Source organism: Haliotis rubra, unplaced genomic scaffold (genome assembly GCF_003918875.1).
Source record: "Haliotis rubra isolate DU_JTF1 unplaced genomic scaffold, ASM391887v1 Scf1400, whole genome shotgun sequence".
NCBI lineage: Eukaryota > Metazoa > Mollusca > Gastropoda > Lepetellida > Haliotidae > Haliotis > Haliotis rubra.
Window position 1 is genome coordinate 150476 of NW_025765338.1, and position 26472 is coordinate 176947.

The window sequence follows — 26472 nt, forward strand, 5'->3', positions numbered from 1 at the left end:
TGGCTGAATTGATATTTATTGATAAAGAAATCGTTCGATCTGAGTGTGTACATTTCACTCTTATGAATATAGATGGTTCACGTTATTAGGAGGATTGGTGAATGATAGGTGTGTTATACGAAGGTGTGAGGGGGTGTGATGCCACACCCATAGGGGCACAGACTCTGCAACGCTATAAGGAATATAATTACCTGTATTTCTCGGATGGATTCATAATTCAGCACGGGCGGCAAGAGAAGCATCGGCACCAAAGAACGTAAAACACTGTGGACGCATCAGAAACAGTGAGTTTAGTTTTACGCCTAGTGAGTGAGTGAGTTTAGTTTTAAGCCGCACTCAGCAAAATTCCAGCTATATGGCGGCGGTCTGTTAATAATCGAGTCTGGACCAGACAATCCAGTGATCAACGGCATGCGCATCGATCTGCGCAAGTGGGAACCGACGACATGTGTCAACCAAGCCAGAGAGTCTGACCACCCTATCCCTTTAGTCGCCTCTTACGACAAGCATGGGTTACTGAAGATTCGTTCTAACCCGGACCTTCACGGGTCAGTTTTACGCCTAGAGAAACATCGACAACAAAGAACATAAAACATACTGTGGACGCATCAGAAAGGTACGATGAGAGTGAGTTTAGTTTTACGCCGCTTTTAACAATATTTAAGTAATATCACGGCGGGGGACACCAAAATGGGATTCACATATTTTTACCCATGTGGGACATCGAATTCGGGTGACGTGTGGACGCTTTTACTACTAGGATAAACCGCCTCCCCGTTAATGATACTTTAAATCTTCCACCGACAGTGGCTACGATATGTGATACACATTTCTGGTGTCCCCCGCCGTGATAGTACTGGAATATTGCTAAAAGCGGCGTAAACCGAACTCATTCCTCACTCCATCGACAGCAATGTATCTGTTGTAGTGAGTGAGTTTAGTTTTACGCCGCACTCAGCAATATTCCAGCTATATGGCGGCGGTCTGTAAATAATCGAGTCTGGACCAGACAATCCAGTGATCAACAGCATGAGCATCGATCTGTGCAATTGTGAACCGATGACATGTGTAAACCTAGTCAGCGAGCCTGACCACCCGAACCCATTAGTCGCCTCTTACAAGCATGGGTTACTAAAAAAAATATATTCTAACCCGGACCTTCACGGGTTGTATCTATTGTAGGTAATACGTGCTACAATTCAGTTTACCTGTGAAGCATTCAACAAACACTGACTTTACCTGTTATATATACCTGCCGCTTTATTTGACTTTACATGTGACACCTGTAGTATATACTGACTTTACATGCTATATACACGAATCATATCAATAGCTGCAATATACACCTGCACTAATGGCGGCTTCTACATCTGTGGTTCCAGTAACGACTGAAAGGATTGTGACGTTTCAATACATCATCCCAGTCCCCCTGCTGCTGATGTTCATGGCTGTGGTAAGTTGACGTTTTGTTTAAAATGTGTCTGCTATGAATGCACATTTGAAATCAGTCTGAAAACACAGTCATAATTAACAGTGTAAAATGGAGTAACAGCCGTGGGATTTGCGGGTAAGATGTGACTAGCATCCCATCCTTGTCGTAAGAGGCGAATAAGGGGATTGGGTGGACATAAACATCATGTTATTGTATTCCATGAAGCGATAAACATATTGCCAGTCACTGGATTGTCTGGCCCATACGGCCATTGGAATAATCATCTTTCATCAAGGCAGACATCCATAAGATATGGATGTAGAAGAGAGCGGGATATGTAGGGCGGTGTGCATTTGATGTGGTATTGATGGGGAAGAGACATTTCTTTGCATGTGTACATGTTTTGACGCGTGCCACTGGTGGAATAGAATCCGTTCTTCCTTTCGCGATCACCAGGCCTGGTATCAGAAATATTTCATGGCAATTGATGAACACATGATTATAATGCAGTCGGAAAAGTATAATAGACCCTGCCTTTAACAGGGATTTCACATGCCAGTCGGAATGGATTTATCATGTTTTGAACTGTACTTTATATAGGCTTTTATTGTTTACAGGTGACAGACAGCAGAGTAATTAGTGAGTATGTGTATATGATCAGTGTTGGATCAGTAGAACAATTAGTGTTTGCTTGTTAATTGTTTAACGCCGCAGTCAGCAATATGTGGCGGTCTGTAAATAATCGCGTATGGACCAGAAAGTCCGGTGATTGACATCATGAGCATCGATCTACGCATTTGGAATACGATGGCATGCGTCAACCAAGTCAGCGAGACTGACTACCCGACCCTGTTAGCCGCCTCTTACGACAGGGATGGGTTAATGAAGACACATTCTATCCCGGATCTTCACGGGCTTTACTTCGTATTAGGTTTGAGCACTGTGTCATGGTAACAATCCGTCACCAATGTCCTATTATTGTCAATCAGTCACCAATGTCCTATTATTGTCAATCAGTCACCAATGTCCTATTATTGTCAATCAGTCACCAATGTCCTATTATTGTCAATCAGTCACCAATGTCCTATTATTGTCAATCAGTCACCAATGTCCTATTATTGTCAATCAGTCACCAATGTCCTATTATTGTCAATCAGTCACCAATGTCCTATTATTGTCAATCAGTCACCAATGTCCTATTATTGTCAATCAGTCACCAAAGTCCTATTATTGTCAATCAGTCACCAATGTCCTATTATTGTCAATCAGTCACCCATGTCCTATTATTGTCAATCAGTCACCAATGTCCTATTATTGTCAATCAGTCACCAAAGTCCTATTATTGTCAATCAGTCACCAATGTCCTATTATTGTCAATCAGTCACCAAAGTCCTATTATTGTCAATCAGTCACCCATGTCCTATTATTGTCAATCAGTCACCAATGTCCTATTATTGTCAATCAGTCACCAATGTCCTATTATTGTTCAGCCTTTCCACGATGTGACAAGACGGCAAAGATACTCCAGTTCGTGTATTCCACTAGTGACCTTGAACCAAGTGACCTGTTCGCCGCCAATCGACGTTCAACATGTAGTCTCAGTGCAGGATCAGTCATAGGGTCAGGGTCATTCAGTGACCCCTACATCCTGACAGTTGACCTGTCTGACGGATTAGCCAATCAGAAGCCAGACTGTGGCGTAGAGGTAAGTAATGTCCTGATAGTTATTGAGACATGATCCTTCATTATGTTTCTTCTATTAATTTGTCCAGCCAACAGTTCACAGTTATATAGCTCAGACAATAAAAATACGACGGAAACATTTTTACAGAAAATAGGATCAAATCTGTACAGGCTTCAAGTGATGGCTATTTTCTCTGGCGGAAGTGCACAGGCAAATAACACCAACTACATCGCCGGGTGCAACCTAAATCTCACCTCTACCCAGGTAGGTCATTCTACATTCTACGATCAAGGTATCCCTTCCCAAGATTATAATAGTTGTTATTACCCTTAACAGGGACGGATACAGCTTTCTGAGTGTGTGTGTGCGTGCGTGCGTGCGCACACTATTGAGAAAGGAGAGGTGCACACTTCATTTTCACGAAAGTTTCAACACAGCAAAAATAACTTGGTTTCCGCAACTGCGGAAACCTGGTGGAGAGTGGACTGAAACTTAAGTTTCCACCTAGAATCCAGTGAGTTTCCGTTCTTTTACATTGAGTTTCCGCAATAACGGAAAATTACAATTACCCACTTTCTAAGGGTTTCCGTAAGGTTTCCGTTACCCACACTCCAACAGGTTTCCGCAAGGTATCCGTTACCCACACTCCGACAAGTTTTCGTTGAGTTTCAGTTAACTTTGAATCCATCAGATTTCCGCAAGGTTTCAGTTATTAATAAGACTCCAACAGGTTTCCGCAGAGTTTCAGTTACCAACAATCCGACATAGTTTCCGCAGAGTTTCAGTTACCAACAATCCGACATAGTTTCCGCATAGTTTCGGTTACCGGTTTCAATTTCAGGTTCACAGGTTTTCATATGCGTTTCAAAGAGCCAAATTTAAACATTCTTCTTTATTCATATCATAAACTCTTGTTAAAAACAATATAAGCAATTTGTTATCATGACATTTACTTAAAGAAAAACAGAATATATAATACGATTCATTGTGTTATTTTCTCAACATGAAAATGAATTAGCATTTAAGGCAAATAAAGATCATACATATAACTAGTAATATAGCACTAAAAAAACAGGGCAAAGCATTTTGGCATAACTCAATCCAGTTTAAGAAATCATATATCATTTATAACAAAGTAGTGATTTTTCATCAGTTAAACTTTCATTCACTTATTATCTTGAAATAGCATGTTAGATATGAAATTTATTTCTAAATCATGCTAATGGTGAAAAATAACATTAACATACAACTTAACACAGTAATAAAACATAGCTGCATCGGACATTTATTTGCACGCCTTGGCATTCAGCCACACACTCTATGTCACAACTATCGCCAAACATCCACTATGATATACATCATACAATAACACAACATACAGCTTACAATACAAAAATAAAATAAAAATTACATTATGAAATTGAAAATAAATTCAATTATATTGCAAGAGTTGGTCAGTTAGCCCAATAAGGGGCATCCCTGGGCGGAGATCCCTCCGGTTGATTGGATGCCTCATCCTCATCCTCACGTTGGCCATGACGAGAGCAGTGGAGGTGTAAGATTCTTTCCAAGTCCAGTGTCGTCGTGTATGCCCTAAGCTTGCTGGACTCCCAGACAAAGGGGACGGAATGCAACTACTAGTAATTGACGTCATCTTCGTCACTCACGACTGGTGATGTCATGTCTATGGTGAGTGTTGTCGCTACCTTTTTCTTTCGTCTATCTGGCCAATCGATAGATGCAAGTCTGTTTAGGCGTTGTGCAAGTTTCTGAAAATGGCAGGTAATAACGAATTACTAGGTTATTTTGATAAATTACACAAACATCAATCAACAAGAAACTGACAATGCCAAGGATGATTTAAAATGAGTAATGCAAAAGGAAGTTTGAATAAAAGAGAACTAAATTGAACAATCACACTTTGCACTAGTTTTCTCAAAACTCAAATTATGCAATTCATCACACTTCATTGACCGAATCAAATATCTTATTTTCTAAAGAGGACACACAATCTATACAAAATTTGCTCTGAAGTTACATGCTTCCCAGTCCAGAGGTAGTAATACGTTATATATATATATGTGAACATTTATTGCATTTTCTATATAGTAATAATGATACTAGTAATAGATTTTCATCAAATTGCTATATTCAATTTTTTTACAGTTCGTATTGAGCCCATTTCTGGTGTCCCCCGCCGTGATGTTGCTGGAATATTGCTAAAAGCGGCGTAAAACCAAACTCAGTCAGTCAGTCGTATTGTTGAAGGCACAAGAATATTCACCCAGTAGTGACTGTATGTTTACACCATTAAGTCTTTGAGGTGTATTTAGAAGTAAATAATGCAAGACATGAATGTTTACGGATGTCAACGTCTTGTGAAAACACAATGTTTCGGAGTGAATGCTTACACCTGACGAAGGGGTAAGCATTCACTCTGAAACATGTTTTCACATAATAAATGAGTTGACATCCATAAACCTTGTCTCTACACTATTAATTGGAAATTATTTACTATTTATAATGAAAGTCACTACAGATAGGTCACAATTACCTTCACATGTTACTGCTGACCATCCTTGATCATTTGTTATACAGTCTCCAGACTCATCATCAATAAACAATAACACGTTACTTTTCTTTGCATTTCCCCATTCATTCATTCGAGTTTTAAAAAAACCCTAAAACCTGCAGCGACATTTATACCAACAAGCAAACTACAGATTTATCACTTTAGGTTATGCAATCAGTTAGTGAACGGCCTGATATAAACATCCTGATGAATGAAGTTTAGTTATCTCATGTGACATAACCTTGGAGTAATTACGGTATTGTAAAATCAAGGGGTCAGTTTGACTGCAATTTCACACAGGTGTGAAGTTAAGATTTATTTGGTCCAATTTGAAATCATGATTAAGTTACCGGTTATTCAAATCCATTTGCAAATGTAACTTTTGTATGGTTCATTTTGTGAAAATGTATCTAGGGAAGCATAATAATAAAATATTCAAAGTGAAATTATGTCTATGTTTCGTAGTACCATAAACACATACCTTCAGTAAGAGAGGGTGATCTTTTCCTCCAGGAGTAGTCGTGACACATGTTTCCTCACTACAGCCTAAATGAATAAACCAAATCCATTAATATATAATCTATTTGCTATATTTTTCAAAATTGTAGTATATTTATAGATAGACTTATTTTACTTCACCAACCTTAGTTCGAGCAAAACAGTTTATACAGTCCGTCGGCAAAATTCTCATAGACTTGCATGCTACTTTAGTGTAGCTGTGTAATTTTGATTAATTCAGTTTTCCATATTTGGTTGTCAAATTTTGCAGGTTGTTAGGAAATGATCTTGGTCACAGATACATAATTTTCCGCATATTAGTTGCATGAGCAACATATAGGTGAATTCGTAGACGAGACTAGTTCGTAGACGTGGAAATCCGGTTGATTCGTAGAAGGATTGAGCGGTGGATTCGTAGACGTTATTAAAATGGGAAAAGTTCAACCTCAATGATGAAGAAAATCGACGAAAAGTGTTTGCATTTTGTGAAATAAATAAAATATATCAGGTTAGTATGATCGGCGGTGAAAATATGCTTAAAATAATAAAATATGCTTCACAGTGGTCCATGTCCGACAAATTCATAGGCCGTTAATATATTAAATTCAGTTGTGTGTAAAATTATTTTAGTTCTATCGCTGACCCGGAACCCCAACCCATGCCCGACGACCATCAGCTTCAAGTCGAGTGGACTATTCTCCCGAATATAATATAATACAACACAAACCCTACATATACAAATACAAATACATGTAAAACAAGTCTAGACAAGATACGGGAAAATATTCGTTCACTCTTCAATCACACGTTCTTGTCCTTAGCTGCCCTTAGTTTCGTATCACTGAAAACAAAGCATAACAACTTCGTGATAGACATTCTAAGTAAAAATCAAACTTAATATATACTATTATTCAATTATTAATACACGTCTACGAAATCACCGTCTACGAACCAGTCTGGGTTACGAATCCACTGCATCTACGAACTGGTTCAGTCTACGAAATCACCGTATCCCAACATATATACAACATTGCGTATTCTTTCCCCATAGACCGCCATGTTAAAAATTGACATAACCATGACACGCACTGAATTGAAATTAAAACGGAAATTATGTCTTTGTAGCTGAGATGATTCATGACCCATGTGCAAAATATGAACAATATCAAGCTTGTTTACCAATCCAATCCAGATTTCTGTACGTAAAGTAAATAATTCATTAAACGTTATTTGACAACAAAATAAATTGGTCTTACCTGACAGGGTCGTGGTACTGCGAGTTTTTCGCAGCCATTTCCATCTTTCTTTTCCAGGTAGCGAATTCTCTCTTCCAGTGCTTTGAGGGAAACTGAGGCGGCTATTAAAATGGCGTCTCGCAAAGACTCACGGGAAAAACACTTTGTTGTTGGTTTTTAATCTAATTCTAGCATTACAGTTTGACAATATCTTTCCGCGTTATACAACAAAATAAACATAAACTATACAGCTAAAATGTCAGCTGTGTGTTTTTATAATGATTTAGGTAGTCTCGCGTGGACGTGATCCGGTCGCCATTGTTTTATTTGTTTACATTGCCGACATCACAGGGGACCGTGAAAGGTGGAAATGAGCAGATTGAATGTGAGTACCCAAAGTGCTGTTATGGGCTTAAGGGTCTTTTCATCGGATTATGGGCACTAATTGCTCCTCAGTGTCAAGCATCAACATGTAGGCCTAGAGATAATTAACAGTGAATAAATCTGAAAACGAACGAACGAAATTTGAAGTTTTACGTCGGCTTTTAGCGTGGCCAATGTCGCCGACGGGGTAGGTGGGGTTGATATATAAATTAATTAATAATGTAGTAATAGGGATAAACCACCGTACCCAAAAAAATGTAAATTATGGGAGATTAAACTTAGGTAGTTTTAGAATAAAAGCAGATTAAAATATGATATAAATAAATAAAAAGCCGAAATTATAAAGAGAGACAGAAAAATAAAGCAGTTGTTATTAATGTAGGAGTATGTAATTATGTATATATAAGCAAGTGTATTTTAATTTGTATTTTAATCAGTAAGTCTAGCCCAAGCTTAACCACTCAATCTAACCTGCTTCACTTTCACAATAGCACTGTCACCCTTGCGCTTACGTTGTCTATTGTCTCTATTGTCTTGCCCCAGCCCCAGGCCCCTTAGTTTCAATAGCAGGGTGTTTAGTGGGTCAGCTATCATTTTCACTTCAGTCTGTCTGGTCACTGGTCACAGCTAGCAACAGCTTATAACAGGTTAGTTTATATTTAGATTGTGTATTTTATGTTTTCATGTTTAGTGTGTATGTATTATTTCTTAGCTTCCTTTAAAGCATGTATCATGTTATATGTGGTAAATATTAATCAAATTAACTATCTGTTACATGCAACATAACTAGGTCTTAGCAATACTTTATATATGTAAGTGTATTGCAGGTAATCTTAGACAGCATTCCCACGAGGATGTTATCTAACTTATTGTGTAGGTAAACCTAATGTATACATCTACTTCTTTAAACTAATGCGCCAAACTTTGCATGTATGAATGAATGTATGTATGATGGGATGGGTTATTAGAACAGATATTTTATGTACAGTAGATTGATAATGTACAGATGTAGAATGTTATATATTATTGGATTTGTATATGTTTATGTTCAGGTGTGGCAAACATAGTTCCTAACGTTTGTGACGGTAACGGGCACAGTGCCATACACTCGGTGAGGGTTCTTTCATATTATATTGTAAATAATCATGTTATGTACTTGTATGATGCTACACGTATCTTGAAATATAGTCATTATATACATATACACATGTCTACTCTGAGACCTGATTAATGAATAGTGATTATATATGATTGCAGTACTTATTGCTAAGCCTCACATGTATTGGCCCATGAAGTATTGTAACGTATTTTGATGCAATGTATTTATTCTTTTACAGGGCCTTCTTCAGTTATTGCCATTAAACTGACATCTACAAAAAACTATTTGCCTTTGTGGTATATACCAAACCACTCCGGTTACATTGGCGTCGTCGGCAGGATGTAGATGTTCAGAAGTAACAGTGATGCAACCAGTGACAAGGGACAATGATGGACATCAACTTTCCATAGATGGAAGGGAACCGTAATGACCAAGTAATGTAACACTACGGTACACAACCAGACACTTTGTTACACATGAGTTTCGGCCTTGAGCTTACTACTTGGCTTGTAGATATTTGAGACTCTTGTATTGTGCAAGTGATATTGACTGTGATTGAAACGCGTGTCACATTCTGTATATCCCATTGTGCGTTTTGTGAATGACATTTATATATATGAAGAGAAGAGGATAACTATGCTGTGAACAAGCTAACCAACATTTAATTTGGATTATGTTCTTGTATGCAATGCAATATTTCAGAATTTGCCTGTTATGTATTTGCTTTCCGAGTTTTTTTTGCGCAGTGCACATAGTGTTGATCATACCGGCCGGTCATTAGTCACATCATGTTAGATTTGTCAGTATATAGTCATTAGTTAGAGTATCTATTAGTCTTGTCAGTAGATAGTCAGTAATTAGTTTATTTGATTGTTCTCTCATTAGATCATCAGTAGACATATTGTCTATGTCAGTAGGCAGTTAGAAGTTAGGGCATAAACTAAACAGTCCCTGAGTTGGGGGCACAGGCGGATCAGCCATATAACGTCTCAGAACTTTGCTGTACAGACAACGACCTCAGACACTCTATCTCCAGTGGTCGTGGGTTTTAATCCCAGTTAGTTCCACTGATGTTTCTATATCGTGGTTTGCACTGAGTGGTAAACGTCTGACCCTGCATCACTTAGGGTTTCCCTCACACATCAAGCTGACATGCCGTGATATAACTGAAATATTGTTCACAGCGGCAATATACCCAGCTCACCCAGTCCTGTAGTTACCGGTAGTCATTACTGGTCAGATTAGCTTAGTTAGTTTATTAGTTAGTTTGAGATTAGCTATTTGTGATATTGTAAGTATTCTATTGGTATATCGCATTTAGTTGATGTTCAACATCTGTTTGTCGGGATGATACATTTGTTTTTTTGTGCGAATGATGTATGCCTGATTAGCACCTACTTATCACTCAAATACCTTGAATAAACATTTAAAGTATAATGTAGTTCCACAATAAAGTACTTAAATCAGTTTATATTCAATCCATAAACCGGTAAGTATTTTTGGTGTTTGTTGGTCATATAACTCAGTTGGTCATAAAGTGTTTGTTTTTTGTCTCTTCTGGGTTTATTTCTTGGTCCCTCATCTTGAATATATTGTCCTTTTCTTCCTTTTGTGTGTGTTTATCTGCAGCGGTCGCAAAGCTTACACCTGCACATCATGACTAACCATTGCACCAGTATAGCATATTCAGTACCATGTTGAAGGTTAGGTTTTCATTCTCGGTAGAACATTTTGCTGCGCTGTGGTGATCCACCACATTCATATTTCTTCTGTGCTAACTGTGCCATACTTTACAGTTAGTGTTGTTCCCCTCCCCAACATTTCGCTCATTGCTCGCTGTTAGTACTACTAACAGACATGTTGGAACATATGTCAGAAGAGGAAGTTGCTCAACTTGTTGCAACATTCAAGCAGCTTAAAGTAAAACCTAAGGCTGATTCCCCAGAAAGTTTGTTAAAATGGATGGCTGATTATTCAGCTGGCTCTGTGAAAACAGAAGGTGTTTCACATGACTCTGAACCTCAGTATCCTGGTCCCCTATCAGCAGCTCAGGTGGTTACTGTATCTCACCCTCCAAGTTTACCTTGCTTTTCCGGAGATGAAACTAAAAGTAACGTGTCTTATGACCTATGGAGATATGAAGTGGATTGCATATTGAAGGATAAAGCACATACAAGGGCGACAATCGAACATTCGATCAGGAAGTCTTTGAGAGGGGAGGCAGCAAGGGTTGCCATGCGATTAGGTTCCACCGCTTGTCTTTTTGCTCTCTTGGATAAACTGAAGTGTGTTTTGACACAAGTGATAGTCCCGTAAACGCATTCGGCGGCCTTCTACACAGCACGACAGCCGGAGGATGAGGATGTCAACACTTGGTGTTGTCGCCTAGAAGATTTTATTGAGTAAAGCGGTAGAAGCTGGTGAGGTTAGCTCTAGACACCAACAAGCTCCTTCATTCCATGCTTTGGGCAGGACTTAAGCCATCAATCAAAGATGTCAGCGGACACAAGTTTGATCTGTTTTCGGATTTTGACGCTTTTGCGACGAGAACTTCGACAGATTGAGCGCGAAAGCACACTCAACGAGAGGGAAGGTAGAACTAAAGGGAAACTGTCTGCCACAAGTATGTCTGCTGTTTCTGAAACACCCACTCTAACAGAGATGAAGGAACTTCGAGGAATGATCAAGAGCCTTACTTCTGAGGTCGCATCTCTGAAGAAACAACAGCAGCAGCCTCCTCTGTATCACTATCAACAGCCTACCGGAGAACAAGATAACATTAACTCCAGGACTTATAATCAAACTGACAAGGGCAACACTGGATATTATTCTCAACCTTCTTTCCAGAAACATCAGTATGATCATCTATCATACAGAGGAAGATCTAGAGGACAACCTTTTGAGGGAGATGTGCAGTGTTTTCGTTGTGGGCAGTTTGGGCATATAGCCTCAGGATGTAGAGTCAGGATGGATCACAGTCGTCAGCATTTAAACGGAGACGCCTATGGAAGGGGTGGTCCATAGGTCTCAACAGACGACAGATGTGTACTCAGAGATATGAAACAACAGCACTTGTAGGAAATGCCAATGAAGTTGATGTCTGTATTCAAGGAATCAAGACAAGGGCTTTATTGGACACAGGAGCTACAGTCTCTACTGTGAATCAAGCATTTTATGATCAGTATCTCTCAGGTATTCCTATCACCCCAATCACAAATGTCTTGGATATTGAGTGTGCTGATGGACAGCCCCTGCCATACTCAGGTTACATTCAGCTGGACTTAGAGGTTAATGGGATTGATGCTGAACGCCAGCCATGTCTTCTGCTTGTTGTTCCTACAAGCAACTATAATCACAAGGTACCGGTTTTACTTGGGACCAATATGTTTACTTAGGAACCTGTAGACAACTACATGGGGAGAAGTTTCTGCAAGATGCCAACCTTTATACACCTTGGTATTTAGCTTTTAGGTGTATGGTACTGCAGGAACGGGATCTTGTTCGACGAGAATTTAAGCTCGGACTAGTCAAGTGTGCAGGAGTGAAGAAGGTTGTCATCCCACCCAATTCAGAAGTCACTATCACTGGCTACATTGACAAGGCACTTCCTTACCGCAATACATGTGCTATATTGCAAAGTACTAGCCGTTCAGCTATTCCTGATGATCTTGACATCTCACCCAGCTTGATAACATACAGAGAGAGAGGATTTGTAGATGTCAACATTTCAAATATTACCACAAGAATGGTAGTCATTCAACCCCGTGCCCTTCTGTGTGAGATACAGCCTGTTGATGTTGAAGAACAGCCTTCTATGACAGATGTGTCACAGGACAAGGATTCACTCTTTAATAGGATGGATATAGAAACTTCACAGATCTCAGGCACTCAATGCGAAGAGGATTAAGGGTTATCTCGGACTACTTGGACATATTCTCTCATGGTGATCTGACCTTGGACACACTAGTGCAGTGAAACACCGGATAGATCTCATAGATGAACGACCCTTTAAACAGCGACATAGGAGAATTCCGCCATCTATGCATGCTGAAGTAAGAGATCATCTGCACCAACTATTAGCAAGTGGAGTCATCCGTCGATCACGATCACCTTGGTCTTCCAATGTGGTATTAGTACGCTAAGAGAAATGGGACTCTAAGGATGTGCATTGATTTTAGACAGCTAAATCAGAGGACTATTAAGGATTCCTACGCTCTCCCTAGGATTGAGGAGATGTTTGATACACTTAGAGGATCAAAATTCTACCCACAATGGACATGAAGAGCGGATACCACCATGTTGACTTAGAAGAACATCACAAGGAGAGAACTGCTTTCTCCGTAGGGACCCTCGGATTCTTTGAATTCAACCGATGCCCTTTGGTTTGTGCAACAGTCCCGCCACTTATCAACGCCTCATGAATGACTGTTTTGAAGATATGCACTTAAAGATATGCCTTATCTACATGGATGACGCCATTGTCTTTGCGGATACCTTTGAAGAACATCTGGACAGGCTAAAGAAGGTGTTTAAGAGGCCCGAGATTGCGGATTCAAGCTCGCTCCAGATAAGTGCAACTTCTTCAAAGACAAGATCAAGTTCTTAGGACATATTTTATCAGGACAAGGCATTGAACCAGATCCGGCTAAAGTTGAAAAGATAAAGACATGGCCCCAACCAAAGAATCCAGCAGAGGTTAGACAGTTTCTTGGATTTGCAGGGTATTACCGAGATTTGTGAAGAACTTTGCTGCAATCACCAAGCCCCTGTCAAGTCTTATGCCTCCACCAACACAGACAAAGAGAACACGGAAGAAAGTTGCCCAACAGCCGTGGATATGGGGATCTGAGCAAGAGAAGGCATTCCATCACTTAAAACAGCTTCTGGTTTCGCCGGCCCTATTCTAGCCTATGCAGACTACAGCCTACCTTTGAGCTCCATACAGATGCTAGTACACATGGACTGGGCGCTGTCCTCTATCAAGAGCAGGATGGAAAGAAGCGAGCTATTGCATATGCCAGTAGAGGACTAAACAAAGCTGAGAAGAACTACTCTGCACATCGTCTTGAGTTCCTGGCTTTGAAGTGGGCAATTACTGAAAAGTTCAACGATTACCTCTATGGTACCAAGTTCAGAGTTTATACAGATAACAATCTGTTGACCTATATTCTAACCTCAGCTAAACTTGACGCAACAGGACATAGATGGTTAGCATCCTTGGCAGCCTATGATTTTGACATCAAGTACCGCCTGGAATCAGCAATGCAGATGCAGATGGTATGTCACGTCTACCAGAACTAGAGACAAGTGGAGGACATGAGCATATGCCAGGCGACTCTGTAAAGGCTGTGTGCAACGTCATTCATACCCAACCTTATGTTGAGAGTTTATGTTTGCAGGCTGACGCTACTCTGGAAGAGAACTTAGACACTATTGGTGTCCCTTTAGCCAGGATGTCAAAACGGACTGGAGAAAGGCACAGTACCAGGACCTTATCTTGAGACAATGGACAAGATGTTTACAATCCAACAACAAACCAAGGAGACAGGATTTCTGTGATTCCCCTTACTCATTCAGCACTGCTCAAGATCTCTAGGAATCTTCATCTTGAACAGGGAATTTTGTACAGAGAAGTGTCAATTAACGGACAAACTAGACAGCAGTTAGTTTTACCAGCTGAGTACATCAAAGATGCATTAGAAGGCCTTCATGACAATATGGGTCATCCAGGACGAGACCGAACTTTGTCTCTCTTGAGAGACAGATTCTTCTGGCCCGCATGTCTAAAGACGTTGATGAATGGATTACAAATTGCAGGAGATGCATCTGCCGGAAGACTCCAACCAACCAGAGAGCTCCACTCATAGGAATTGAAACAACTCAGCCACTAGAGTTAGTATCAATGGATTTCTTTGGACCTTGAACCATGCAAAGGAGGCAAACACTGTGTGTTAGTTGTCACGGATCACTTCACCAGATATGCACAGGCATATGTCACCAACAACATGACAGCCAAAGCCACAGCAAAAGCTTTCTTTGACAACTTCATCGTGCATTATGGGATTCCACAGCCATACACTCTGATCAAGGTGCCAACTTTGATGGAAATCTTATAAAGGAATTGTGTTTATTAACCGCATGAAGAAATCCAGAACAACACCATATCATCCCATGGGTAACGGCATGTGCGAGAGGTTTAATCGCACATTATGTGACATGTTAGGAACTTTGTCCCCTGACAAGAAAAGCGATTGAAATCTCACATTGGGCCTCTCGTACATGCTTATAATTGCACACGGCATGATTCAACTGGACAGTCACCGCTCTTCTTAATGTTTGGTAGAGAACCACGTCTCCCTCTCGATCTTGCCTTTGGATTAGAACTTGAATGACACAGACGTCACTCACTGAGTATACCAGATCACTCAGAAAACGATTGAAGGACTCATATGAACTAGCTTTGGCTTCAGCTAAAACATCTCGTGACAGGCAGAAGAAAGGATATGACATAATGGTGAGGGAGCCGCACTGCAGACTGGAGATCGCTGCAGACTAGTAAAGATATTGGCATTTGATGGTAAACATAAGCTCGGACAAGTGGGAGGAGGATCCTTACATTATTCTGTCCCAGCCTAATCAAGATGTTCCCTGTCTTTGTAGTGCAGAAAGAGAATGGTGAAGGTCGACAGAAGACTTTGCATAGGAATCTCTTTGCCAATTGGCACTCTTCATGGCTTTGATAACGCTTGAGTCATCACCTGAAGCAGAGTCTCCATCATCCAGACCCAAACCTGTACCAAGGCCAAGACGATCTAGACCACAACCAAAGTCAGATAATGTACTACCAGTTGATAACACCAACCAGGAAGACATCATTGTAGAGATCCACAAAATAGAGGTGCTGCAGCTTCTGGTATTCCTACAGATACCAAACAGGATGTTTCTGCAGATACGGATACTGCTACTCAGGCGAGTGGTGACGATCATGAGGCTGAGGTAGCAGCGGAACATATCTCTGGTGACGACGGTCACATCCCAGGAGAGGGAGAAACAGAGGTGAATCCTTCTGATGCTGAAGTGGATGAAGACGCTGGTGTTAATACTCCAGAACTACACAGAGATGATGTCATTCCTGAGAATGAAGAAGCAGGAGCAAATAATGATGTTCTGGACCGCGTGTCTTCACCTGAAGCAGTTGAAGAAATGGACACCGCAGATGACTCTGCTCCAGATGCTAATGGATTCGATGTTGTTCCACGAAGGTCAACACGTGCTAGGCAACCCCCTAGTTGGGTGCGTTCAGGACAGTATGCACTTAGCCATATCACAGCAGAACCAGATTGGATGGCTAGGGTTCGGTACCTAGAGCATTTAACCAATGCTGGAACATTAGAAGAGACTGCACCGGACATCACGAAAGCTTTTCTAAACATTCTCACTCGCCAGAACACAGAATGACAGAGACGTCATTTTCCTGGGGAGGGAAGAATGTAGGAGTATGTAATTATGTATATATAAGCAAGTGTATTTTAATTTGTATTTTAATCAGTAAGTCTAGCCCAAGCTTAACCACTCAATCTAACCTGCTTCACTTTCACAATAGCACTGTCACCCTTGCGCTTACGTTGTCTATTGTCTCTATTGTCTTGCCCCAGCCCCAGGCCCCTTAGTTTCAATAGCAGGGTGTTTAGTGGGTCAGCTATCATTTTCACTTCAGTCTGTCTGGTCACTGGTCACAGCTAGCAACAGCTTATAACAGGTTAGTTTATATTTGGATTGTGTATTTTATGTTTTCATGTTTAGTGTGTATGTATTATTTCTTAGCTTCCTTTAAAGCATGTATCATGTTATATGTGGTAAATATTAATCAAATTAACTATCTGTTACATGCAACATAATTCAGGTCTTAGCAATACTTTATATATGTAAGTGTATTGCAGGTAATCTTAGACAGCATTCCCACGAGGATGTTATCTAATCTTATTGTGTAGGTAAACCTAATGTATACATCTACTTCTTTTAAACTAATGCGCCAAACTTTGCATGTATGAATGAATGTATGTATGATGGGATGGGTTATTAGAACAGATATTTTATGTACAGTAGATTGATAATGTACAGATGTAGAATGTTATATATTATTGGATTTGTATATGTTTATGTTCAGGTGTGGCAAACATAGTTCCTAACGTTTGTGACGGTAACGCACAGTGCCATACACTCGGTGAGGGTTCTTTCATATTATATTGTAAATAATCATGTTATGTACTTGTATGATGCTACACGTGTATCTTGAAATATAGTCATTATATACATATACACATGTCTACTCTGAGACCTGATTAATGAATAGTGATTATATATGATTGCAGTACTTATTGCTAAGCCTCACATGTATTGGCCCATGAAGTATTGTAACGTATTTTGATGCAATGTATTTATTCTTTTACAGGGCCTTCTTCAGTTATTGCCATTAAACTGACATCTACAAAAAACTATTTGCCTTTGTGGTATATACCAAACCACTCCGGTTACATTAATAAGAGGAGTTGGAATAAATACGGGGTAGTTAAAGTTGGGTGAGGGGGGTGACGGGGTGGGGGGTGGGGTGGGAGGAGTGTAGAATGAGTGTATAGCATATTGGGGGATATGATGTGGTGATACAGTTATGCTGTAGTTATTTAATATAGGGGCCTAATAAGGAAAGAAAAAATGGGTTGAAACGGGGGGGGGGTAGGGGGTGAGGGGACGATAAGGCAAAGGCCGTGTGTGTGGTAAAGAACTGTTTGTGAACTGGCTTGGGGCTGAGGTCGTGACCTTTGTACATGAGGGCTGGAGCTAGGTTTGTTTACGCTTTAGTGGTTGCTGATTGGCTGGGAGAGGCGCGGACCTTTAGCGGAAATAAGACAACTATAAATAAATGAATTTGTTTCCCAGGTCTAAATGAGCAGGCTTATGTTGGTGGTAGGGTATGAGTATAGAGAAGTGAGATTTTGGGTGCCTGGTCTAAATATATAGGCTATTGAGAGGTAGTATGTTGAGGATTGTTTGGGAGGATCTAAATTTTATTTATTATATTTGAGTTTGATAAAGGTGGCTATGGCATGGAATACATTTGACGGGTTAAAGGATTTAAAAGTAGCTGTATGTTGTTGTGATATTTAGTTGGAATGCTTGTGTGTAGTTGTGTGATGTTTGTTTGTTGGAGGTGGCAGTTTGTGAATATGTGTTCAATGGTTTCCAGGTTGATTGCAATGTGTACATAATCCATCTGGGTGTCTGTTTTGTTTGAATAATGGATGATTTAAGTTTGTGATGCCAGTGATTAATCTTGTAATGAGTGTGTCCATGTGTTTGTTGCTTGAGTAGGTGAGTGTTTTGGTGATAGGTTTAGTTATGATTGCTTTGACCCAGGTGGATTTGTTTGTGTTAAGGTTGTGTTGGTAGTTTTGGTTGATTATGTGGTGTTTGATGAGTTGTTTTATTTCGGTTTTGGATGTATGAAATTTAATGGGTGGAGAGTTTTGTGTGGTGGCTAGTTTGGCTGCTATGTCTGCTGTGTTATTTCCTTGGTTGTGTGTGTGAGCTGGAATCCACATTAGTGTTATGTTTTTATTTAGTTGTTGGAGTGAGTCGGTTTGTATAATTATGTTGTGTATTAAGTCGTTTCGTGCTTTTGAGTGCTTGTGTTGAAGTTGTTTGATGGCGCTGAGAGAGTCTGTAAGTAATAGGATGTTGGTGTGGGGCATAGTGGGGATGAGGTGAAGTGCTGATGAGATTGCTGTGAGTTCTGCTGTGTTGATGTTTGTGTGGTTTGTATAGTGGGGGTTTGTTGTTAGGGGGTGTTTGGTTTTACATGGATGCCTATGCCTATGCGTTTGTTTGTGCCGATTGAGGCGTCTGTATAAATCTGGGTATGGTTGGGATAATTTAGGTTGATGTGGGTTTGGATGAGGTTTGTTTTGGTTTTGAGTGTCTGTGGGTTTAGGAGATTTTGGAGTGTTTCTACTAGGGTCATATCTGTAGGGGGTGGGGTTTGTCATGAATGTAGCTTGTTATGGGAGGTGTGTGTTGGATGGTGTTTAGATGGTGTGAGTGGAAGCAGACTGTTGAGGGTGAGTGAGTAGGGGGCTTTGTTTGGGTTGTTTTAAATTTTTGATAGTAGATTTTTAATGTTTGTGTATTTAGTTGTGATAAGTTTGTAGATTGGGTTGTGTTGGGCCCCAGCCCAGTAATTGAATTCGGTTTGATTTATTCGTGTTTTGATTGAAGGGATGCCTGTGAGTAAGAGAAGAGTGTTGTGGGAGGTACCAGTCCTAGTGCCTAGGGCTTGTTTAAGGGCTTTATACTGTATTGAATTTAGTTTTTGGAGGTTGGTTGGGGAGATAGAGTGGAGGACCGGAGCAGCATAGTCCAGTCTAGACTGTATAAGAGTTTTGTATATACTAATAAGTGTTTGTTTGTCGGCACCCCAGTTTGTGCCGCTGATGGCTCGCATGAGATTTAAATCTTTTTGGCATGAGTTGACCAGGTTATTAATGTGGGGTGTCCATGTCATGTGTTGGTCGAAAGTTACACCTAGGAATTTTGTCTCTTTTTCGAACTTGATTTCTTGGTTGTTGAGATGAAGTTTGGGTGTATAATTTTGCATTCTTTGTTTTTTGAATAGGATGCCCACGGTTTTTTTGACGTTAATATGGAACCCCCATTTCTGGGCCCAGTTTTGGATGTGGTTTAGCATTCTTTGAGTTTTGATTGTGGCTTGTTTTCCTGAAGTAGATGATGTCCAAAATGAAATGTCATCAGCAAATTTTGCAGTAGAAATTTCTGGCCACTTGTCCGGAAAAATGTCATTTATCATAAAATTGAATAGTGTTGGGGAAATTATGCTCCCCTGGAGGGTTCCATTTTCTAGTGGGAAAGGGTCCGAGACAGTGTTGTGAGATTTGACTATTATTTGTCTGTTATTAAGGAATGCTTGAATGAAATTTAGAATCCGCCCGTGTATGGCATTTTTTTGTAGTTTTTGTATTAGGCCGTTGTGCCAGATCATGTCGAAAGCTTTGCTGAAATCTATAAAAATGGCCAGCGTGTATTGTTTTTGTGCTTGGGCTACCTTTATATCATGTTCCAAATGTAAAATGTGATCCAAAGTTTGCCTATTTGGAGTGAAGCCACTCTGGTCCCAAGCTTAATTAGGTTATGGGTATGAATTTGGTGTTTTAGTCTATTGTTTATTATAGACTCTAGTGTTTTACATAGGTGTGAGGTAAGGGAAATGGGTCGAAATGAATCTGGGGAGTTTATGGGTTTCCCTGGCTTTAGGATTGGTACCACCTTGGCTGTTTTCCATGAAGATGGTATGTTTCCTGTGGTCCAGATATGGTTGAATAGGGTGAGTGTTAAGTTTAGGATGTTTGGTGGAAGTTTGTTTAGTATGGTGTATGTAATGTTATCTGGACCAGGGGCTGAGGCTGTTTTTTTATGTTTTAAGGCTGCCTTAAGTTCGTGTATGTTTATGTTTTTGTTTATAGGTAGATGTGAGTGGGGTGGTTCAGGTGAGTAGGGTGGGTGATTTTTAATGGTGTTTTGGAAGTTAGCTGTGTAGTTGGTGGAGCTGCTAGTGTCCGAGAAGTGGGCAGCAACAGCATTAGCTTTATCTTTGTTTGTGGGGAGGTTCGGAAGGTTAGGTTGAATATTGGATTTGGAATTTCCCTGTATGGCTTTAAATTTTTCTAGAGTTATGTTGATTTAGCCTGAGGGTTGAGCAAAATTTTCTCCAATGTTCCTTTTTTGCTGCCTTGATTAATTGTTTTGTATTATTTCTGAGTTTTTTAGCTAAATGTAATTTCGAACGGTCCCTCTTTGATTTATTAAGGGCCTTTTTTCTTGCCTTTCTGGCGTTAATTATGTCTTGGTTCCACCATGGGACTGTTTTTTGTGCTTGAGTGGTCCGAAATGTGGGTATGCATGTATTTGTTATATTGATGATGGTGTTTGTGAGTTGTGAATTAAAAGTTTCTGTGTCGGTGTTTATAATGTTTGATGGGTCAATTTGATTGCAGAGTTTGGTGAATTTGTTCCAGTCTGCTTTGTGTATATTGTATTTGATTTCGGCGCTAGAAGTGGGGGTAGTTTGGGGGTTTGTATGTGATTCTGGTGTAAGAAGTGAAGATATGGTGATTTTTATGGGGCAGTGGTCACTGCCCCATCACTGCCCCATGTGTCTGCATGTACCTCCCATAGGCAAGCTTTTGAGTATGTGGGGGTGGTGATTGTAAGATCTATTGCAGTTGGAGATTGGGCGTGGGAGAGAGGGTATCTGGTGGGTTGATTGTCGTTTAGTGTGACGAGGTTGTGGTCGTCTAGCCAGTTAGTTAGAAGAAAACCGTTATTATCAATATAGGGTTTTGTGCCCCATAATGGATGGTGAGAATTTAGGTCCCCGAGGATAAAGGTGTTGGGCGTTAAGAATTTTGCGATATTGTCTAAATCTTGGGGTATAAGTTTAATAGAGGGTCTTCTGTAGGTATTTATGAAAGTTAATAGTTTATTATTTATTGTAGTTTTTATTGCCAGGACTTCTAAGTTAGTAGTTTGAATGTCAATTTCTGAATAATTGAGTTTATTTGAAATGAATATTCCCAGTCCCCCTGCTGGCGGACCTGGGAGATTTATTGGCCGGGGTCTATCCTTCCTGATATAATTGTAGCCTGGGATTTTGAAGGCGAATTTTGGTGAAAGTTTTGTTTCTTGTAAGAATATTATTTGGGGCGAAATTTTGTTTTGGGCGATGAGTGCCTTAAGCTCATGCCCGTTTGCTCGGAGGCCGTTACAATTCCATTGTATCAGAGCCATGACTGCGGTAATTTGGAATATGATATTATAATAAGCCATGGATGGGGCAGAAATTTTGAAGAGAGGGTTGAAGTGCTAGGGTAGCTTAGTGGTGGGTTGTTTTATGAGAGGGATTTAACTGCTATGATGAGACTAGCTAGACTCTTGTGATATATTTTGTTTCTGCGTGCAATGTTATGTAATTTTTTGGCTGTGGGATTGTTCATGAGTATTGCTGCAGTGATGAATTCAATAATGAGGTTTAAATTGTGGTTTATTTTTTGTGGGGTGAGTGTGAGATTTGTTTTGTGGGCAGATGTAGTGGATTTTTGGGTGGAGTGACCGGGGTTTTGGTGAAGCGGTGAAGGGGGAAGGGTTTGAAAGTTGGGGAGGGGGCAGTGGGTGTGGGTGGAGTGTTACATGTACTATATACAGAATACACAAAATAAACATATAAGGTGAAAGACAAAGATAAAGTATTTACAAAATGATTGATGAGATTTAGTATTTACAGTTTATGAATTAAATAGATATAATTACAGGAGGCAAGTTATACTTGCTGTTTGAGGGGGGCCGGAGCCCGAGGAGCCGGTGGCTAGGCGCCCTTGCCGGGGCTATTGGTTGAGAAAGTCAGTGAACAGTGTGGGTAGAATTTCTAAAGCTCTCGTGGTGACGTTTGTCTGACCCGTGTGATCCTTTGACTCATAAAAAAACCGACAACGATTGGAATCCATGTTGATTTTATGATGATAGTTGCTCATTTTATAAAAACACTGATTTTCATACAAAACCATGTCTGTATAAGTATGGCCTTGGAATGTTTAATGTTGAATTTATTGGTGAATGTGAACAGTCAAAGTGCCATTTTGCGTGTCGATTTAAGATCAAGTATGTATAACCTTCATGGGACTATATGACAGCCAGCACTCTCCTCCTCATACCCCTGTCAGCCTCCTGATCCTCTGAAGGGGCAGTCTACGCCATTCCTCGTGTAAAGCAGCTTCCAATTGTGCCAGGTTCTGTACAGGAGGATCCCTTTGTTGCACACGACGACCAATCATGTACTAGATATGCTTGACGAAGTTCGTTGTGTATGCAATATGTGTATCACGTGTACCCTGAAGTTGTGCTCATGCTGTCACCCAATAGTCCAGTCTCGATCATGTACTGACTGACTGAGTTTGGTTTTTACGCCGCTTTTAGCAATATTCCAGCAACATCACGGCGGGGGACACCAGAAATGGGCTTCACACATTGTACCCACGTGGGGATTCGAACCCGGGTCTTCGGCGTGACGAGCCAACGCTTTATCCAATAGGCTACCCCACCGCCCCGATCATGGTTTTACGCCGCTTTTAGCAATATTTCACCAACATCACGGCGGCAGACACCAGAAATGGGCTTCACACATTGTAACCATGTGGGGAATCGAACCCGGGTTTTTGGCATGACGAGCGAACGCTGTAACCACTAGGTTACCCCATCGCCCCCGATCATGAACGAGGCACTTAGCTATAGCTTGAATCTTGACTACTGCGGCGTTACACAGCATTCACCAAGTTACACATCTATCCCAACGTCGTTCATCCATTCTGGGGGTTGGTGGAGTATTTTAATGGTAAACCTGTTCTCCCAGGTTCGACAACCCCGTTATGCGGTCCCCTGTCGTGATATTGCTCAATAATTCCTAACAGAGGCTGAACCAAGATCCGGGTTTGAATTGATCTTCAGTAACCCATGCTTGTCGTAAGAGGCTACTAACGGGTTGTCAGGCTCGCTGACTTGGTTGGCACATGTCATCGTATCCCCAACTGCGTTGATCGATGCTCATGCTCTTGACCACTGGATTATTTACAGACCGCCGCCATATAGCTAGAATATTGCTGAACGCGGCATTAAACAACTAACCAACAAACCAACAGCGGCTGAAAACAACGCTGCAAAACCCCCTGATCGGTACTCCAATTTGCTATTACTTTAAACGACGAATTACGTCGCAATGTTTCAATGATACGACGACATCATGGACGAGGGGCGGTGGGGTAGCCTAGTGGTTAAAGCGTTGGCTCGTCCTGCTGAAGACCCGGGTTCGACTCCCCACATGGGTACAATGTGTGAAGCCCATTTCTGGTGTCCCCCGCCGTGATATTGCTGGAATATTGCTAAAAGCGGTGTAAAATTAAATTCGCTCACTTACTCACTCATGGAAGAGAGCACTGTGTGGCCGTCCAACGCTTTAACCATCATGGTACACCTTCCCCCGAATATCACAGATCCGTTATGACACATATAGACTGACTTTCGCGTGACCAGTAATGAAATGCAAACATTAAGTGAGCACAAAACTACACCCAGGAGAGTTTGTTTGTTTTCTTTTTAAAATTAATTTATCACTTTTATGTTATGTCATCAAAAATAAAAACAATCCAGATTCGCTTCGTCTTCAGCCTATTTATCAATTAACTGTCGGTTAGGACTTCTTGCAGTTTTAAATTGACTTTTCGAAAGACGTGATAAATATTTCAAACCCGCCCACTTCCGTACTAACACGTTCTAAGTCTGCAGTGGCCGACCCTAAAAAGCCGTACATAGTTACACATTGTGGACGTAATGTGCCGTTATACCACCTCGCTGGGGTCATCATCCTGCCACTGAGGTCGTTCCTAGTCGCCCAGGCGGAAAGGATAGATTTCTAAAGGTGATTTTATGAAGTATCCCATAGCAACAGAAAATTGTCATTAAAGACAGGAAGTATTATAGAATTTGGAACTACAATTGCTAGTGATTATTTTCTCTTTATTTTGTGCTACTCATTTTCATTTTTTGCTGAGGGTGTCCAGTGATGCAAACTTTGGTTGCTGCACGCAATGGACCTGGTGTGGTGTTGCCATGGTGATAAAAACAGCCAATCAGCTGCGATTGAAGTTTAGTCTATAGGGTGCGCTAGGTTCGAGATAACGGAATTCGACTGTTAGATATAGAAACTCCAAACCTATTTCATATAATAGTGGCTTTTGCTCGAAATGGTCTATGGCTGGGGTATTACAGTTCTCCACATTGACAAGTGAGTGAGTTTAGTTTTACGCCGCACCCAACAATATTCCAACTATATGTCGGCGGTCTGTAAATAATCGTGTCTGGGCCAGACAATCCAGTGAATGACATCATGAGCATCGATCTACGCAATTTGGATACGATGACATGCGTCAACCAAGTCAGCGAGCCTGACCACCAGATCCCGTTAGTCGCCTCTTATGACAAGCATGGGTTGCTGAAGATCAATTCTAACGAGGATCTTCACGGGTCTCATGACATTCACGAGCTGATGGGTAGCCTAGTGGATAAATCGTTCGTTAATAAACTCGAGGGGCCGGGTTCGCTTCCCAACCTGGGTACGAGTGACGTCCATTACGTTTTGCTATAATACAATAGACGTCCATTCTGTGTATTGGAACTGTTAGAATAGTGAGAGAAAAACGGCGTAAACCCAATTCACTCACTCACTCGCTCCAGAACCCTTTCCTCCTTCATTAACCCTAAATGATCTGATAGGTGCAAGTCGTGGTAACTCCTCTAACGGTTTCACCGATTCTTAGGTGTGTGGTTAGGGATGACAGAAAGAAAGCATTAATATATTTTGCAATTTCATCGTCAAAAAATAATTATATACTGAGGGAAAGTGTACCGAACTTGTTTATAATGAAATTGGAAATTAACACTCTTGACAAATTTAATTATTATTTTATTATGTGTATTTAATTTCATTGATAATATGGTAAAATATATTGGTATTACAAAGACTTCAGTAAGACATAATTTTGCCATCACATGATCCCTACCATGTCTTAAATGTAAATGTGTGCCAAAAAGTTACCTTAATGACTTTTAAAGATACCCTGCCACAGACGCCAATCAGCAGTCGTGTATTAAGCGAAATTAAAGTTTTAAATCAAATTATATTTTTGAAAATAAAATCATGATGAAATGTTCTCTGAGTGTCGCCGGAGCATCAGTTCAGCTCGTTTCTTGGATATAATATCAATTGAAAATCAAACATATGACATCAGCTGAGAGGTATAAGTTTCTATACCCTTCAGTACACATTCAAACTTAGATGCACCCGAGCCCCGCTCGGTGCAATATTAGATTTTCCCCCGTTCTGATTTTTTCATTATGTTTAGAGTGTTTATGCTCAATCCTGTATGTTAAGGCTATTTCAAAAGTTGTATACGGCAAGGGTTACTCTGAAACCACGTCAGCATGTATTTTATTTGATAAGAAAACCTTTATTTGCCTTCTAAAAATGTTCGATTTTCCTTAAACGAAAACGTTTGATTTGTCCCAGTTTTTTCATGTTCCAAAGAGGAAGACGTGTTAAATTGAAAAAAACTATCAATTTTTAAAATAAACGTTTATATCAAACATTGAAGATTAAAAACGTCATTAAAGATTCAATTTGAAACCGAAATACTCACATAATGCAATAAGATTATTCTTTTTTCACTTTTGACGTGTAATTGAAAGCAAAATTCATCAAGCTATCCTGTCCGAGAGAACCACCGTTTTAATCGCCATAATAAGATTTATCCTATTTTTAGCTTCACCCACAGATCTGTATTTACACCGAGTCTATCTCCATTTCAAACGATTCGTGCTAACAGGGTTATGTTTCAAACATCAAGGGCCCCATGGTCCTTTCATGGCATATTGCATTGCCCGATTGTCACCGAA

General features: G+C 40.4%; 1 long non-coding RNA gene across 1 annotated transcript; it reads right to left on the minus strand.

The window, feature by feature from the left end:
* Window positions 1-757: 757 nt before the first annotated feature.
* LOC124268902 lies at window positions 758-22382 on the minus strand. The gene is made up of 4 exons (XR_006896370.1): window positions 22282-22382; window positions 10913-10918; window positions 3463-3468; window positions 758-770 (listed from the first exon to the last, which is right to left on the minus strand). It is a non-coding gene; the product is annotated as an uncharacterized LOC124268902 (long non-coding RNA).
* Between the last annotated feature and the right edge of the window lie 4090 nt (window positions 22383-26472).